Raw genomic sequence first — 19,240 nt, forward strand, 5'->3', positions numbered from 1 at the left:
TATAAGTCTTCAATACACCAAAATCACTAAGGGGCACTAGATGCACTTACAATCTCCCCCTTTTTGGTGATTGATGACAATATAGGTTAAGTTTTAAACGGGGATAAACATATGAAGTGTAAATACTGATATTGAGGAATTTGATTGCAAGATATAGAAGAACTCCCCCTGAAGATGTGCATAGTGAGGAATTTGCTTTTGAAGCAAGGCACACTTGAAGAGTAAAATCATGGAGATCTCCCCCTATATCTTGTAATTCATACATGCATTTGACATAATATATGAAGAATTTGAAATGCATGATGAAATATGGTGACTGATGTAATTCAGCATGCGTGCAATAACATTAATGAGGAATAAGCATGCAGAAGAAACAGCAAAAGTATCAGGACACCATAGGGTTTAAGTTTACAACTCGATCCAACAAAGTCATCAGAAGAACGAGAGTTGTAACTTAGAAAAAAAACGCCCATATAGATAGACCCGCTTGAAGACTAACTCAAATTTCTCCCCCTTTGTCATCGATTGACCAAAAGGTTCGAAAATGAGGACTAACGCCCCTGAAGAATATCAAGTTGATGAAGGAGCGCCAGCGTTGTTGGGGTCGTTTGTTGATGTAGGGCCTGCCGCAGTGTCGCCCAAGTCTTCATGCTCGTCGATGTCACGCGATGAAGAATAGGAGCTGGCCACCAAGGACGGAACCTTGACCTTCTTGTATTTCTTCGATGGAGGTGCAGACCAGTCAAAGTCCTCCTTGATACCCATTTTCTTCAGATCTTCTACGCTATAAATGTGCAACAGAACAGCCCAGGTGCGGTTGAGGGTTTCATGAAGGTAGTAATGGTTTTTTCTTCACTGCATTGTGGGTAGCAGTCATGTTGTGAAGAATTGAACCAAACTGATGCTTGACCCATTTGTGATTGCGATCAACCTTCTGGTGAAGACTGAGGAGAAGCTCACGATCAGTCATCACCCTGGGAGCCGTGCCTTGAGGATTTGGCTTGGTTGCGTTGGCGGTAGAGTCATGGGTGGCAGAGTCATCATTGGTGGAGTAGGATGCAGCCTTGCGAAATTGACCATCCAATGGACGAATGCCTTCATCAATAACAGTAGTAGCCTTGCCCTTTTCATCAGCTGAGGAAAATGTCCATTTGAGGACTTCAATCGGGGGCAAGTAGCTGCAATGGTTCAGTGTATCAGCTTTGTAGTTGAGTGAAGACCTTGTTCTGATGAATCTCATAATCCACGGAGCATAAGGCTTCAACTCAAACGGTGACATTGCGACATTAGCCAGAGTCCTCATGAAGAAATCATGGAAGTTGACGGGAACGCCATGAATGATATTGAAAAGCAGATTCTTCATGATGCCAACGACTTCTTCTTCATTCGAGTCGTGGCCCTTGATAGGACTCAATGTCTTCGTCAGAATGCGATAGACAGTCCGAGGCACATATAACAATTCCTTCACAAGGAATTTAGTTCTTGGGGCCTGACCTGGCTTCAGTGGCTTCATCAACACTTGCATATAGTGATCTGTAAGCTCAGGTTCACTGTAGACGCAACGAGCAGCTTCAAGGGGAGGACTGAGAGGCAAAGCATGAAGCAATTCAGTAGCTGGTGCCTTGTAGTGAGTATTTTCAGACATCCAGTCCAGCACCCATGAATTCACATCGGTGATGTGCAGAGTTGCATAAAATTGAAGAATGAGCTCTTCATTCCAATCACATATATCAGTGCAGAAATTTAACAGTCCAGCGTCGTAAAGAACACTGAGGACTGGCACGAAGAACGGCAGAGATTCCATATCCACGTGAGGAATGTGCTCATGATTGAAGACTTTGTCTTTGTTGAACAACACTGAGGAATAAACATTTGCCTGGCTGGCAGTCCAGAAACGCCTCTTCCTAATGCGAGCAGAGTCATAGGAGTTGTAATCAGTGAAGAATATGTGCTCGCCGAAGAAATAATTAGCCTTGAATTTTTGCTTCCTTGAGAATGGATCCTTTGGCTTGGGCAGAGGAGTGTCAGTCAGTTGCATTACAACCTCAGGAATCGCAATCGCAGCTTCTTCAGGCTGAGGAATTTCTGGTTCCTCTTCAGTGGCAACCTGGGTCTTCGATTCTTCATTTTCATTTTCTTCACCACTAGTGGCTAGAATTACTTCATGAGCTTCATCAGATCCCATTTGAACTGTAGTTGCTGGGGACTAAGGAATTTGTTGCAATGGTGTGAAGAGTGGAGAGTTGGGGTGCCGACTTTCCCAAAAGTCATCATTCATCACTGGTGTGGTACAGCCAATTTCCACGTCTTCATCTTCTATTTCTTCAACTCCGGCCTCTTCAGCAGTAAACTGAGGCATAGGCGAGGAAACTGTGGGGGTTGAAGGGATTTTATCCACTTCAATTTCTTCATCCATCTGCTCTGACGAAGCAGCAGAAGGATTTTCTTCATCAGATCCACTAGGGATCACATATTCTTCATCAAAAGGGACAATTTCCTTTGATGGCATGGAGGAAACATGAACAACATCAATTGGATTAGCAAATGAGCTTGTCAATTTCTTCATCTTCTTCGGTGCTGAAGAATCTGAAGGAGCTTATGCTTTCCTTTTCTTCACTGCTGCACGCTCTGCAGCCTTGGTCTTCTTCACATCTGATGCAGATGGAAGAATTGGAGTTGGGGTAGGCGCAGGAGGAGCAGAGGAATGTGGTTGATTTTCTTCAGGCACAACTGATGCAGTTGCCCTGACCTCTTCATTTTCTTCAGGCGCACCACTAGTGGATGCCCTGGCAATTTCATCAGCGGCTGGAATGCAGTCATCAACCCTGGAACTCACATTTTCTTCGGCAGCCTGAATGTCATCACGGTGCTAGCATGTTCTTCAGTTGGCTGAGCAGATGCTTCAGCCTGAGGAATTTCTTGTTGCAATGGGGCTGCAACATTGGAGGTGAACTTCTCAGTCAGTTTAACAAACCTGACCTTGGCTCCTTTCCAATCAGCATAGTAAGCATTGAAATCATCGCTGAGGACTTTAATTTCAGACTGGATCTTCACAAGTTCATCAGTTGTCATAGAGACAACGTTGTTCTTCAGGAATTTCTCCTTCCTGTACTGCGCTTTCTTGAGCTGCCTGGCCTTCTCAAATTTCCATTTCTCTTCTTGGATGAAGGCAGTCAGCATATGACTTTGGCCAGGAGTCAGCTTGAAGTCAGGCATAGGAGTGTTTGGGTCCTTGTGCCAGAGATCAATGTAATCGAGGATCAACTTTGGATCCAAAAGCAGAGGCACATTTGTGCCCTTGGCTCTAGTGGCCCTGACTTGCCTATCTCTGATGATTTCAGCAAGTTCTTCATCATCAGCTTCGTCTTCTTCAGACGGCACTTGGAAGGCGACCTGCTTCTTGTGAGGACTTGGGCGAGAGCCTCGTCCAGTAGTGGTCTTTGTCTTCAGCAGAGAGGGTCCTGTTGAAGAATTTGGTGCAGCTGAGGAACTAGCTGAAGCTCCTGAGGCAATAGAGATGCCTGTAGTCCTTTGGCACGTGGCAAGATGCACAGGTGCTGAGGATTTGGTCGGAGCAGCTGAGGACTTTGGAGGAGCATGAGCAGCGTGAGGAATTGGCCGTGAGGACATTGATGGTGAAGCACTTGGCTTACGCGCAGGCTTCTTTGCCACGGATTTCTTCCGCTTGACAGAGACCTCAGCGGTAGCAGCAGCAGCAGAGTCTTCATTGAATTTCCTCACTGCTTCTCTAGCTTGTTTAGCCAGCTTGGCCTGGTGCTTGGCCCATTCATCAGGATAATCTTCACCACGCTTGAGGCTGGTGAGATCAGCTTCTTGGCCAGGTGCCAACGGAGGTCTTGAGCATGGAGGATTGAGTGCGAATTTCTTCATGTACTTGGGAGTCACATATCTATACTCCCTCCACTCTCTTGCCCATCTCCTATCTATCTTCTGAATGCGCACCTTGCGCTGATTTTTATCTTCCTCGGGGTGTGTGCAGTACCCAGCATAGATGTCCTTAAGGATTTCAAATGCAGTGTTGATCTCAGGCCTCTTTCCTCCTTTCTGTGGCTTCTTTCCATCAGCCATTTTCTTCAGATGAGGAATTTGAACAATTGAATTCTCTGAAGAAGTATGCAACCTTTCTTCGAGGAATGCTGCAAATGAGTTAAGTTGATGAGAACCTAGTGATTCAGCAGCGGACATGAGTACCTGTGAACAGAGTATAGTTGCAAGGAAGTTGAAGAGGTCATATGCGTTCTCAGAAGATTTTTCAAAAAGAACAAGTTTGAGGAATTTGACCAGATGAGTCTTGAAGAATTTCACTTAGCGTTCTTTGTCTTAGGTTCCAGAGTTGTATAGATCGAAGATCCACACAATTGAGGAATCTTGAAGAAATTTTTTTGCTTAGAGAAACGAATCAAGAACAGATGACATGTGAGGTGTTTAGTGTGTGAAGAATTTGAAGAATAAACACCTTTGAAGATTTTGTAGAAATCATTTGAATCAGAGAGTTCAGTAAAAGTAACTTTTAATTACCCTGAACGAAGAACACGACGAACTGTGAGGTAGAGATGAGAAGTTCGTCTGTGCAGATCTTCCACGCCCTAACTCGGCGGAGGAAGACAGCTACGGCGGCGGCGGAGTGAAGATTTCCGCGGCCGGCACGAGTACGGCGGCGACGAGGTTGAGGTGGTGAAGCTCTTCCTCACGGGCGATGATGAAGTAGCGGCGGCGCTAGGGTTTGAGAAGCTCGAGCTGGAGAGAGGTCGAGCGGAGTAAAGGAAGTGAGGAAGGGGAGAGGGGGTATTTATAGACACGGTGAAAAACTGTTCGCCCGAAGAAATTGGACGAACGTGCCCCTGAGCCTTCTCATTCGCTTGACATGTGTCACACACGTACTGAGAAGTGGAGATCGTGTTAGATCGTGGGTGAATAGATAAGTATTTCGTGGGATGCGGAATGGTTTGAGCGGCAAAGCCGAAAATTTGGATAAGATAAGTTAAAAGTTCCGTTTGCAAATTCTTCAGCTGACAAGGACACAGTGAAGATTTTGAATGAGTTTCAAATAGAACGCACATGAAGAATTTGTGAATAGATTGGGTTGAGTATAGCATAGAGGGGGAAGGGTCCGATCACATTCACTTAGCAGAAAAACCAACTTGAAGAATTAGCCATAAGTGAATGCTGTAGAGGACATAAACTCATATATATATAAAGCCAATGAAGAAAAACGACGGAGAAGGTGAAGACAATGCAAAGTTTAAGAACATAAACAACTGAGGAATTTCAAAAACTAGAAAAAAAACTCAAATTGAAGATTTTCAACTTTTGTGGTGGCGTGCCCCACCGTATAAGAATGATGATTTTAGACACCGCGTACAATTGTCGTAGGGCTCTGAGAATCAAATTCTTCATTAATTTCTTCACACTTAGAGTGTTATTCTTCATTGATTGAAGAAAAACGTTTCTTCATGTGTTGCACATCTAAGTCATCAATTTTGCATAAGTGTTAGGATGAGTGTCCTTTTCAAAGAATATTCGAAGATTTTAGGATATTTAGCTCACACCGCAACTTGCTAAATCTCTTCTCATCCAAGGGCTTTGTGAAGATATCGGCTAGCTGTTCTTCAGTCTTCACATGCTCAATAGAAATGTTGCCCTTCAACACATGATCGTGAAGAAAATGATGACGAATCTGAATGTGCTTTGTCTTCGAGTGCTGAACTGGGTTGTGAGCAATCTTGATGGCACTCTCATTGTCACAGAAGAGAGGCACATTCTTCATGTTGACGCCGTAGTCCTTGAGAGTTTGCTTCATCCACAGCAATTGAGCATAGCAAGAACCAGCAGCAATGTACTCAGCTTCAACAGTAGACAGTGATACGCAGTTCTGTTTCTTCGAGGACCAACAGACCAAAGATCGTCCGAGGAAATGACATGTACCAGATGTTGACTTGCGGTCCACACGATCACCAGCATAGTCAGAGTCAGAATATCCAATGAGATCAAAAGCCGAGCCCTTGGGGTACCATAATCCAAGTGTTGGTGTGTGAGCTAGATATCGAAGAATATGTTTCACAGCCTTATGGTGTGATTCCTTCGGTGTAGCTTGAAATCGGGCACACATGCAAACACTAAGCATAATATCTGGCCTAGATGCACATAAATAAAATAAATAAACAATCATGGAGCGGTATACCTTTTGATCGAAGTCAATACCATTTTCATCAGTGCACAGATGGCCATTATTGGGCATCGGAATTTTGACGCCTTTGCAATCTTGCATGCCGAATTTCCTCAGTACATCCTTGAGGTATTTCTCCCGAGATATGAATATGCCATTGCGCTGTTCACGAATTTGAAGACCTAAGAAGAATTTCAACTCTCCCATCATAGACATTTGATATTCTTCACTCGTCATATAGGAAAATTCATCACTATAACATTGGTTAGTACAGCCAAAGATAATATCATCAACATATATTTGGCACACAAACAATTCACCATCATAAGATTTAGTGAAAAGAGTAGGGTCGAGTGAACCGGGTTTGAAGCCTTTCTTCATGAGGAATTCCTTCAAAGTATCATACCATGCCCAAGGGGCCTGCTTGAGGCCATAGAGGGCCTTATTGAGTCTGAAGACTTTGTCAGGATGCTTTGGATCTTCAAAACCTGGGGGTTGAGAAACATATACTTCTTCCTCAAGCTTACCATTGAGGAATGCACTTTTCACATCCATTTGATATAAAGTGATATCATGATGGTTAGCATAAGCAAGTAATATGCGAATAGCTTCAAGTCTAGCAACAGGTGCAAAAGTTTCATCGAAATCAATTCCTTCAACCAGTGTGTAGCCTTGAGCTACAAGCCGTGCCTTATTCCTCACCACAAGGCCATTCTCATCTTGCTTGTTGCGGTAGATCCACTTTGTGCCAATGATATTGTGCTTGCGAGGATCTGGACGTTTAACCAGTTCCCAGACGTTGTTGAGTTCGAATTGATGTAATTCTTCTTGCATGGCCTGAATTCACTCAGGCTCCAGAAAATGCTTCATCTACCTTAGTGGGCTCTGTGATAGAGACAAAAGCATAGTGCCCACAAAAGTTAGATAAATGTGAAGCTTTTGAGCGTGTGAGAGGACCTGGTGCTTCAATGTCATCGATGATCTTTTCAACTTGCACTTCTTTTGCAACGCGAGGATGAGCAGGTTATCGTCGAGGAATTTGATCAGCATTTTCTTCAGCACCATTTTCTTCAGCATTTTCTTCAGGTGCATTAGCTCGACGTTCTTCACGTTCTGGAATGAATTCTTCAGCAGATTCTTCGGTAGGAATGACATCCTCAGTAGCCTTGAACTTGATAGTTTCCTCAGGTGCTGGTTCATCTATCACAGAGGGTAGGTGCTCTCTTTGCGAGCCATTAGTTTCATCGAACCGCACATCTACAGTTTCAACAATCTTGTGAAGAACGTTGTTGAAGACTCTGTAGGTGTGCGCGTCCTTTCCGTTACCAAGCATAAAACCTTCATGTGCTTTCGGTGCAAATTTAGCATTGTGATGAGGATCTCTAATCCAACATTTAGCACCGAAGACTTTGAAATAACTCACATTGGGTTTCTTGTCAGTGAGGAGTTCATAGGCAGTCTTCTTGAAGAATTTGTGAAGATATACCATGTTGATGATGTGGCACGCAGTATAAATTGCCTCGATCCAGAAGTGACGAGGCGTCTTGTACTCATCAAGCATAGTGCAAGCCATCTCAACAAGAGTTCTGTTCTTGCGCTCCACGACGCCATTCTGCTGAGGAGTGTAAGGAGCAGATAACTCATGAGTAATACCAAGTTCATCAAGATAGTCATCAAGACCAGAATTCATGAACTCAGTTCCATTGTCACTTCTGATGTGCTTGATCTTCACACCAAAGTTGGTTGAAGCCCTCGAGGAAAATCGTTTGAAGACTTCCTGCACTTCATGTTTGTAAGTAACAATGTGTACCCATGTGTATCGAGAGTAATCATCAACAATAACAAAGCCATAGAGAGATGTGTCATTTGTGACTGCTGAGTAATGGTTAGGACCGAAGAGATCCATATGAAGCAATTCAAATGGTCGAGTAGTGGTCATGATAGTCTTCGTTGGATGCTTAGCCTTGGTTATCTTTCCAGCTTCACAAGCTCCACACAAGTGATCCTTGAGGAATTTGACATTCTCAATGCCAATGAAATGCTTCTTCTTCCCAAGCGTGTGCAAATTCCTCATGCCTGCATGACCAGGTCGTCGATGCCATAGCCAGCCTTTTGAAGCTTTTGCAAGTAGGCACACGGCTGGTTGCGGTCCTGTAGAGAAATCAACAATATACAAGTCTCCTCTCCTAAAGCCTTCAAAGACTTCGGAATTGTCAGCTTCCATAACCACAACACAACGATACTTGCCAAAGACAACAACCATATCAAGATCACAAAGCATTGAGACAGACATGAGGTTGTATCCTAAGGACTCGACAAGCATGACTTTGTCCATGTGTCGATCCTTTGTGATCGCAACCTTGCCTAGACCCAATACCTGACTTTTGCCTTTGTCAGCGAACATGATATGCTTCAGATGCGATGGTGATAAGGGAGCATCCATCAATAGATTCTTGTCACCAGTCATGTGATTTGTACATCCACTATCGAGGACCCACTCAGTGGCTTTGGGTTGATCATCCTGCGTCCTTTCAGGCACTTTTCAGGTCTCCAGCAAGTTCTTCAGACGATAAAGTACGTCTGGAGACCTGACCCTGCATAAAAGATTAGTTCTTTTTTCTTCACCACCCACATCTGAAGGGGTGGCAAAGAGTTCATCACTCTGTGAGCTCCATACGAGAAAGGTGGCATAGAAGCCAATCCATTTCGTTTCACATAAGAGAAGTTAGGGTAAGCATATGAATAAGCAAAGAAATTCTTCGAGGACTTATGAACATAATGATTAGAAGAATAATGCTCATATTCATAGCCCTTAGCTCTTCCCTGCGAAACAGAGTTGTTAGCACGATGATGTTCATATGAGGACTTTGATCCTTTTGATGAATATGATCCACGTGAGGAATTCGATCCGTATGAGGACTTGGATCCATATGAAGAATTTGATCTGGGGTTCCTATTCTTCACAGGTGGTGTCATGAGGACATTCACCTGAAGACTTTCAAGGCACCTTTTGGGAACCCAGATTTTCTTCATAGGAGAACCGTTCTTGCAGTTAGTGCCAACATATCTAGCAAATACTTCACCATTCTGATTTTTAAGCAGTTTATTGTTGGAGTCAAATGACTCATCAGAAGAATGAGAAGATTCACATGTAAAGCCAGATAAATTAGATGGATCAACTGGAGGTCCCTTTGCAGCAACCCATGAGGTTTTGGGGTACAGCTCAGGCTTCCAATATGTACCATCAGCATTGGGTTTCCTCTCAAAGGCAATACCCTCTTTCCTAGGGTTCCTGTTGAGGATCTGCTTTTTAAGCACATCACAAAGAGTCTGATGCCCTTTGAGGCTTTTGTACATGCCTGTCATGTACAATTCCTTCAGCCCTGCATCGTCAGTAAACTAGCAATGTCCTCAGATGAGGAATTAGTGATAGCAGAGACAATTGAAGAATTTGTAGCATTAGAAGCATTTGAGCATTCAGGTGAAGAATTAGCAGATTCACGTTCAATGCATTTCAAACATGGAGGAACAAATTCTTCCTGAGCAGCGCTGATTTGTTGAGCAAGTAATGAATCGCGCTCCTTCTGAAGATCTTCATAACTCATTCTTAGCTTCTCAAGATCTTGCTTTCTTTGAAGGAATTCATAAGAAAGCTTCTCATGATTAGATAAGAGAGTGTTATGATGACCTTGAAGGTTGTGAAACCTAGTCTGAAGTCTCTGGAGATTTTCAGTCAAGGTCTTAGTGCGATCCATTTCTTCACCCAACATATCATCACTTTTGTCTAGCATGTTTTGAACCTTTTCAAAAGCCCTTTGTTGTTTCACAGCAATCTTAGCAAGTTTAGAGTAGCTGGGCTTGAGGTTTTCATCAGATTCATTCTCACTAGATTCAGAGGAGGTATATTTGAGTACCTTGGCACCCTTTGCCATGAAGCAATAGGTGGGAGCGTAGTCATCATTGCCTTCATCAGCCGTGTTGGTGAAGCCATTTTCTTCAGAGTTGAAAATAGACTTGCTGACGAATGCAGTAGCGAGAGCTAGACTTGCTACTCCAGACTCGGACTCCTCAGATGCCTCCTCTTCCTCATGTTCCTCAGATTCAGCTTCAGAGTCCATTTCCTTGCCAATGAATGCCCGAGCCTTCTTGGAGCTGCTCTTCTTGTGAGATGAAGACTTTGAGGATTTTGATGATGAAGATTTTGAGGATTTCTTCTTTTTTCTCCGCATCATCAGAACTGTAATCCTTGTATTTCTTCTTCTTTGATTCCTTTTCCCACCGAGGACAATCTTGAATGTAGTGTCCAGGTTTCTTGCATTTGTGACAAAGCCTCTTCTTGTAGTCACTGGATGAGGAATCATTGCTCCTTGAGGATCTTCCAAAGCGACCACGTCTTGAGAACTTCTGAAATTTCTTCACGAGCAGTGCTAGTTCCTGGCTCAGTTCTTCAGGATCACCAAGGCTGCTGCCAGAGTCTTCATCTTCAAACTCAGAAACTGCCTTGGCCTTCAGTGCACGTGATCTGCCACAGCTCGAACCATAGAGGTCTCTCTTTTCAGCAAGCTGGAACTCATGAGTATTTAGCCTTTCGAGGATATCAGCGGGATCAAGTGACTTGTAATCAGCACGTTCTTGTATCATCAATGCCAGAGTATCAAATGAGGAATCAAGCGATCTCAACAATTTCTTCACCACCTCATGGTCGGTGATGTCAGTGGCACGAAGCGCTTGAAGCTCATTTGAGATGTCAGTGAGGCGATCGAAGGTTTGTTGAACATTTTCATTGTCGAGTCTTTTGAAGCGGTTGAAGAGATTGCGAAGAACATCAACTCGAGAGTCATGCAGAGTTGAGACTCCTTCATTCACTTTGGACAACCTATCCTAGATAAGCTTAGCAGTTTCGAAAGCACTCACTCTTCCATACTGTCCTTTGCTCAGATGGCCACATATGATATTCTTCGCTTGAGAATCGAGTTGCTTGAATCTCTTCACATCGGTAGCGTTCAGTGAGGGTGAGACAGAGGGAATACCATTTTCCACAACATACAAGAGATTGTTATCAATTGCCTCAAGATGCATTCACATCTTATTCTTCCAGTAGGGGTAGTCCGTCCCATCGAAGGTAGGACACCCAGTAGAGACCTTCATCATACCTGCGGTCGACATAACTAAAACTCCAGGCGGTTAAACCAAAATCACACAGAACAAGGGAGTACCTTGCTCCGATGCCTATTGAAAGTGCGTTATATCGACTAGAGGGGGGGTGAATAGGCGATTTTTATGAATTCTTCACTAAGGAATTTGCCAGTGAGGAAATTCCTTAGCGAAGAACTACTTGCAGCGGAATAAGTACTCAAAAGTATGCATAGCAGAACACAAGCATGGTCATCATGATGAAATGAAGACAAGCACAGAGTACAGAAAGCGTAAACACAGGATAACACAGGATGAAGACAAACAGACTGAAGAAATTGAACTCAGGAAATTGAGAAAGTCTTTAGTCAAAGTCTTCAAACACAGATATGAATAAGTGCACAACACATTTATGAGGAAATGAAAGAGTTGAGGAAATAGAACTAGTAGGCTTGGTAAAGACAATGATTTGGTAGACCAGTTCCAACTGCTGTCTCAGTTGTACATCTGGTTGGAGCGGCTAGGTATTTAAACCTGATGACACACAGTCCCGGACACACAGTCCTCACCGTATTCTCCTTGAGCTAAGGTCACACAGACCTTGCCCAATCACTCGTGGTAAGTCTTCAAGTGACTTCCGAACCTTCACAAACTCGGTCACTCGGCGATCCACAATTCCTCTTGGATGCTCTAGACCATGACGCCTAACCATCTGGAAGAAGCACAGTCTTCAAAGGTAACAAGCGTCGGATCCACGCAGGATCAATCTCTTCAGTGATGCTCAATCACTTTGGGTTTGTAGGTGTTTGGGTTTGGGTTTTCCTCACTTGATGATTTTCGCTCAAAGTCCTCGGAGGATGGGATGCTCTCAAATGACAAGTGTCAGTTTCTCTCAGAGCAGCCAACCAGCTAGTGGTTGTAGGGGGCGGCTATTTATAGCCTAGGGAGCAGCCCGACATGATAAGACATAAATGCCCTTCAATGATATGACCGTTAGGTGGGTAGATATTTTGGGACAGCTAGCGCATAGCACAACAACGGTCGAAAATTTGAGTATCAAATTCCTCAGGGCTATCATGTTCCTCACTGTGTAGGCAATCCGCACTGGCGAATTCCTAACTCCTCAGTCAGAACAAATTCCTCAGAGACCAGAAGAACTTCGTCTCTGTCACTGAAGAATATGACTGAACTGTATGAGATTTCCAATGGCTTCACTCGAAGGGATTGGTAGGTGTAGTGTTTTGAGTTGAGCATCACATGGAAATTTTTCCTTAGTATTTCCTCGACCCCCTTTAACAGTACGGTGTTTCCTATGACTCAAGAAAGGGAAAATGAAACTATGAAAACAAAAGTCTTCACGCTTCATGTATCTCAAATGAATACCAAGTCTTCAAGGTCACACCAATTTCTTCACTTTCAAAGTCTTCAGAAAGTCTTCAGAAATCCAAAGTCTTCAGTCAAAGAACTTCATTTTTAGGGGTCGACTTTCTCTGTAAATGCCAAACTCCTCATAGACTTATAGACCTGTGTACACTCATAAACACATTAGTCCCTTAACCTAGAAGTCTTCAATACACCAAAATCACTAAGGGGCACTAGATGCACTTACAACAGACAACACAGAGTTTGCAAGCCCATCTCGGTGAGACCGAAATCCCATCGGTGAGACCGAATTGATTAGGGTTTCTGGCAGTGGCTATGTCAACTGAACTCGGTGGCTCTGGATGGAAAGATTCAGTGCGGCCGAGTTGGACTTTTTTGGATTAGGACATATGTGGATGTGAGAAAGTAGTTGAGGGCTTTGGAGCATATCACTAAGCACTTTGAGCAAGCAAGGCATTAAGCAACACCTCATCCCTTCTTAATAGTATTGGCTTTTCCTATAGACTCAATGTGATCTTGGATCACTTAAAATCGAAAATGTAGAGTCCTGAGCTTTGAGCTTGAGCCAATCCTTTGTCCTTAGTATCTTGAAGGGGTTCCACATCCTCTTGTCCATGCCACTCCATTGTTGAACTTATCTGAAACATACTAGGTAGAAGCATTAGTCCAACAAGAGATATGTTGACATTAATTACCAAAATCACCCAGGGAGCACTTGTGCTTTCATAAGCCACGGGCCGGACTGATGGGTTGTGAAGATGCGAAGACCGAAGACCGCACCCATGTCCGGATAGGACTCTCCTTGGGGTGGAAGGCAAGCTTGGCGGCCGAATATGTGGATTCCTTTCTTTGTAACTGACCTTATGTAACCCTAGATCCTCCCGGTGTCTATATAAACTGGAGGACTTAGTCCGGAAAAGAGGGACTCATTACCATAGTCATACAAGCTAGACTTCAAGGGTTTAGCCATTACGATCTCATGGTAGATCAACTCTTGTAATACTCATATTCATCAAGATCAATCAAGCAGGAAGTAGGGTATTATCTCCATAGAGAGGGCCCGAACCTGGGTAAACATCGTGTCCCCTGTCTCCAGTTACCATCGACCTTAGACACATAGTTCGGGACCCCCTACCCGAGATCCACCGGTTTTGACACCGACATTTGTGCTTTCATTGAGAGTTCCACTGTGCCGTCGACGAAAGGCTCGATGGCTCCTTCAATCGTCAATAGTCACGCCGTCCAAGGAGAAACCTTCCTCCCCGGACAGATCTTCATATTCGGCGGCTTCGTGCTGCGGGCCAACTCATCTGGCCACTTGGAGCAGATCGATAGCTACGCCCCTGGCCATCAGGTCAGATTTGGGGGTTTGAATTACGTTGCGGATATCCGTGGAGATTTGATCTTCACCGGATTCGAGACCGCAGCGATCGCTCCTGGTCACCTTGGCGAACATGACCTAAATCTGTCGTCAGATCGCACCCAGGAGATAGCTACTGTGACCACTCTGGCCTTAGATCCAGAGCACACTGCGGCATCCAAGGATTGGAGGCTCAACCCCACCACGGAGGCCATGGATTCCCCGGTGTTGGAGCCGCACATAGACTTAAACTCACGCAATATTCGTGTCACCGGAACTCCGGACTCTTCTCCGGGTATAGGTTCTGAACCATGTGAATCCGCGGATACCGAACTTGATCGCTTATCGATCTTCGAGTTCAGCGCCACAGACATCTTTCAGCACTCGCCCCTGGGCGATGTGCTGAACTCATTAAAGAACTTTTCCTTGGCGGGGGACTCACAGCCGAACTATGTACGGTTCGAACTAAAGACCGACGATGGGGAATTTTGCTTCCCACCCGTCACCCACTTCATAGCCACTGTCGAGGACTCAACCGACACGCTTGGCTACGGCTCCAAAGCCATGATCAGTACGGACAAGATGCCGACAAGGAACAAGGCCAAAACCTGCCGTTTCCTGGACAATGGAAAACCACTCCTTCGTATGACGTATACATGGTGGACACGCCTGGAAAAACTAACGACAATGACAAAGAGGATCCAGTTGAGGATAAACCTCCTGAGAGACAGCCCAAGCGCCGACTTCCTCGACGCCGCTCTAAATCACGTCGTCCCAAGGACTGCAATATGGGCACCGGAAAAAAAATATTCCGGACGATGCCGCAAACAACAAAGACCCCGTCAAGGTAACCTCCAATCAGGAGGAACGGAAAATGGGCAAGCTAGCCCGGATGAACAGGCCATACACAGAGACTCGGAGGACAGTAATTATCTCCCGCTCTCCAAGGAAGAGGAGAGCCTAGGCAGCAAGGATTTCATCATGCCTGAGGAACCTCTCGAGCAGGAGCGCTTCAAACGCCGGCTAATAGCCACTGCAAGAAGCCTGAAAAAGAAGCAGCTGCAACTTTAAGCGGACCAAGATCTGCTCAACGATAGATGGACCGAAGTCCTGGCCGCCGAAGAATACGGCCTTAGTGGCCCAGCCAAAAGCTACCCGAAGCGTAGATTGCTACCTCAGTTCGATGACGAGGCGCTGGAGCCCATACCATCATCGCACAATGCGGCAGGCCGACCACAACTTGGTCCGGATAAAGCGGCAAGTCAAGCCGAACACCAGTCCGCCCCACCTCGCCGTAAAGGCAAGAATAAAACGGCTCGGGGTTGTACATATGACGCTCGACAGGACTGGGATAGTAGAGCATGACACGCAGGATCGATCTACAGATCGCGAAGACGTGCCTCGACACGCAATGACGGCTACCTATTCGGACGTGACAAACCCAGTCACGCCTGGACCGAAAACCGCACATGGACTCCATCGGAGCTACGTCGGAGTGTGGCCCAATATAGAGGCGCCGCACACCCCCTTTGCTTCACAGACGAAGTAATGGAGCATGAATTCCCAGACGGGTTCAAACCCATGAATATCGAATCATATGACGGAACAACAGATCCCGCGGTATGGATCGAGGACTTCCTCCTCCATATCCACATGGCCCGCGGAGATGACCTTCATGCCATCAAATACCTACCACTAAAACTCAAAGGACCAGCTCGGTACTGGTTAAACAGTCTCCCGGAAAATTCTATTGGTAGCTGGGAAGACTTGGAAAATGCTTTTCGCGACAACTTCCAAGGAACATATGTCCGGCCACCGGATGCCGATGACTTAAGTCACATTGTTTAGCAGCCCAGGGAGTCAGCCAGGAAGCTCTGGACTAGGTTCTTAGTTAAAAAGAACCAAATCGTCGACTGTCCGGACGCGGAAGCCCTCGCGGCCTTCAAACACAGCGTCCGGGATGAATGGCTTGCATGCCACCTCGGTCAAGAAGGACCTAAATCCATGACAGCCCTTACTGCTCTAATGACTCGCTTTTGCGCGGGAGAAGACAACTGGCTTGCTCGTAGGAGCAGTAGCTCCAGCGACTCGGGCACTTCCGAAGTCCGAGATGGCAATGGCAAACCACGATGAAGCAAACACAATAGTCGCGATGATAATGAAAGATCACGCGACACAGTGGTCAACGCCGGATTCAGCAATCCCAAACCCGGTCAACGGAAAAAGCCACTCAAGGCAAACCAAGATGGACCATCCAACCTAGACAGGATACTGGATCGACCCTGCCAGATGCAGTAAGCAGAGGCAGTGCAAAGGTATGTAAACTATAAAAATGAGTCAAAGTGGATTGGCCCACACTAGCACTTCCGCGTAATAACTCCACTAAAGGTGATCCTATTACCGGAATGACGTCAAGTACACCTGTCACAATTTTGACTGCCCAATAGCCAATTTGATCCATACCAACAGAAGCTGTTGGGTCTTCAAGCTGGCCGGCAAGCTCAACGCCGAACACAAGGGGAGGAGGCCGCTAGGCAATAGGGACGACGGAAAGGTTCACCAACCAAACACCAGGAGTCAGAAGCAATTTCCCCCTGAGGATCGATCAACCCCGGAGCGGAAATAGCAGTCCGGCTTCCGCTGCCCACCTCATATACCCGCAAAATTCGCACCGCGTATACATCACTACGCACTTAAGATACCATGGGCATTGGCGGAAGCTCAATACGGACAAGCTGGCAAGCATTCCCGTAACATTTTTGTTTACTTTCATTTTTTCTTTCTTCATTATTTCTTAAAAATAGGTGACGCAAAGGATAAACACCTACAACTGACTCTATCGGAGTTCGGATCCGTACACTCACTTGCGGGGCTACTTCCGTCAAGGATTCCCCTCGTCGAGGACAGGCGGCGCAGACGTGCGACAGGAGGTCTAAAATAACATTTTGTAGACCGCACTCTTTATTTTGAGCCTGTAATATGCCTTTTTCCTCCGCCTTCGACCCCGTGCATGTCAAATAGCCGGGCTTGTGGTATTTATATATATAAAGTAATCATTGGCATATCGCTCTGGTCCCAGTAAATACAATCCGCATTAATCATTCGTTTCTTTTTTACAAATGAATTTGGCCCCTATAGCTGTTTTACAGCCATACCTTGGCACAACCTGCCAGGGGCTCCGTATGGGAACAAATGAGTTGCCAACAAAGTCTGAACAACTTTATAAGCATACTTCAGCGTCGCGAGTTTGGCCTTATATGCATCAGCTCCGAATCATGTCTTGGGTCAATGGTTGGGTTGCCCGGCTCCTGTGCTTGCTACCTTACGTTCCACTCTATCGGCTAGGGTAGTAAAGGGAGAACTACTGCGATTGTGCTTCCGGTTCATCTGGTCAAGCACCTCAGTGGAGAAAGCCGAAAACCGACTGTCATGATGCTGCGAGAGTTGGTCAACCACTCAATGACTTATCGGAATCTATCGCGATTCCCCCCGTGTCACACGAAGGACCTTTTTTAGGTCATATATGTAATGCACCATATTGGAATAAGCCGTACACACACCAGGGCTATGTCGTAGCCCCCCCATATAAAATTTATATGGCTAAGTGAAAGTGTTAACGCCCTATAGTCTGATTGCCTGGTTCGCCGCATTGTCACCTCCTTCATGGACCAAGACGTTGGGTCAAGAGTGATCAAATGCTTTTCCGAACACCCCCGTACTTCCTACGAGCGGGTTGAAGCCGACGACTGGAAAACTTTCAGATTATATAAAAACGGCCGCACAGGAGGAACACAAGCTTTCGAGCAAAACATAAAAATAGATCAACTATAAAATTGTCCTTTACAATTCTCATACACCTCACTCGAACATTATGTCTTTCGAGCATTGATCCTCTATCAAGCGGGCGACCTCTAGGACGTCTTCAAAATAATGGTGCGGTTCGTGACGGTCCTTGCCTTTGGGTGGACTCTTCGCCACAACATCGATGGCCTTCATCTTCCCCCAGAACGTCTTGACTCAGGCAAAGGCCATTCATGCACCCTCAATGCACACCGACCGCTTCACATCGTCGATACGTGGCACCGCATCAACAAGCCGCTGCACCAAGCCGAAGTAGCTATTTGGGACAGGCTCAATCGGCCATAATCGGATTATGACGTTCTTCATGGCAGTGCCGGATATCCTATGAAGCTCAGCCCATTGGGACATCTGTTCATTCAGCAACAGAGGGCGCTTCGACGCGCTAAATTGTGACCAGAAAAGCTTCTCCGTTGCATACCCCTCTCGCGCCTGGTAAAACTGCGCTACATCGGAAGAACTCTTCGGCAAGTCTAAAAACTCGTCCGGAGAACTCCACACCTGGTTCAGCTGAGCATAGTTCGGATCCCCGAACTTAGTCTGTAGCAAAAAGGGCTTACCAGCCGCAATCTCCCCAGCTTGCCGGATCTCCTCACGGGCTGCTCTAGATTCAGACCGCGCTTCTCTCGCCTCTCGTAAGGCCTTGTCAAGATCAGCCACTTTGGCTTCATTCTCCTTCTCAAGAAGGCCACAGCGGCTAGCAGCATTTTTTAGTTCGAGCGCCATCATGGATATCTTCTCCTCATCTTGGCGTCGAGCAGCTTGTTCGGCTTTTAACTCAGTCGATGGCTTTTCGGCAGCCGCATTGCTAAAGCGGGCCTGCTCCTTGGCTTGGGCCAGCTCCGCCCGAAGAATCTCAACGGCGGCAGCACCATCTGCAGTCATGCATATCCCAGTATATAACTTTTAGCGTCACGCTTCTATCACAAAAAATTGTATGTGAAAGGACTGCTCCGAATACATACCTTGCGATTCGTCAAGACGCATATTGATCAACGCAATGTCATCCCCTGCCACATCAAGCTTCCGTTGCAGCTCGGCAATATCCGTAATCAGGGAAGTAGCCAGGGGGAAGCAGCCTATGGTCAAGTTAATCAGATTAGTCCTTGAATACCTCTTCGTGATCCTCCGGTCGCCTCCCATGGGAAGCCAACCCGAACCTTAGGGGCTACTACCTATACTCAGGTGCATCTTTGCAAGTAAAACATAGTTGAAAATATTACATCACAAACCTCGAAGCCTTTTAGCAGGCTCATGAAGGCTTCATTCAATCCGCTTTTCGCGGACAGAATCTTCTCGACCACCGTACCCATCAAGGT

This window comes from Triticum aestivum, chromosome 3D, assembly GCF_018294505.1.
Source record: "Triticum aestivum cultivar Chinese Spring chromosome 3D, IWGSC CS RefSeq v2.1, whole genome shotgun sequence".
Taxonomy (NCBI): Eukaryota; Viridiplantae; Streptophyta; class Magnoliopsida; order Poales; family Poaceae; genus Triticum; species Triticum aestivum.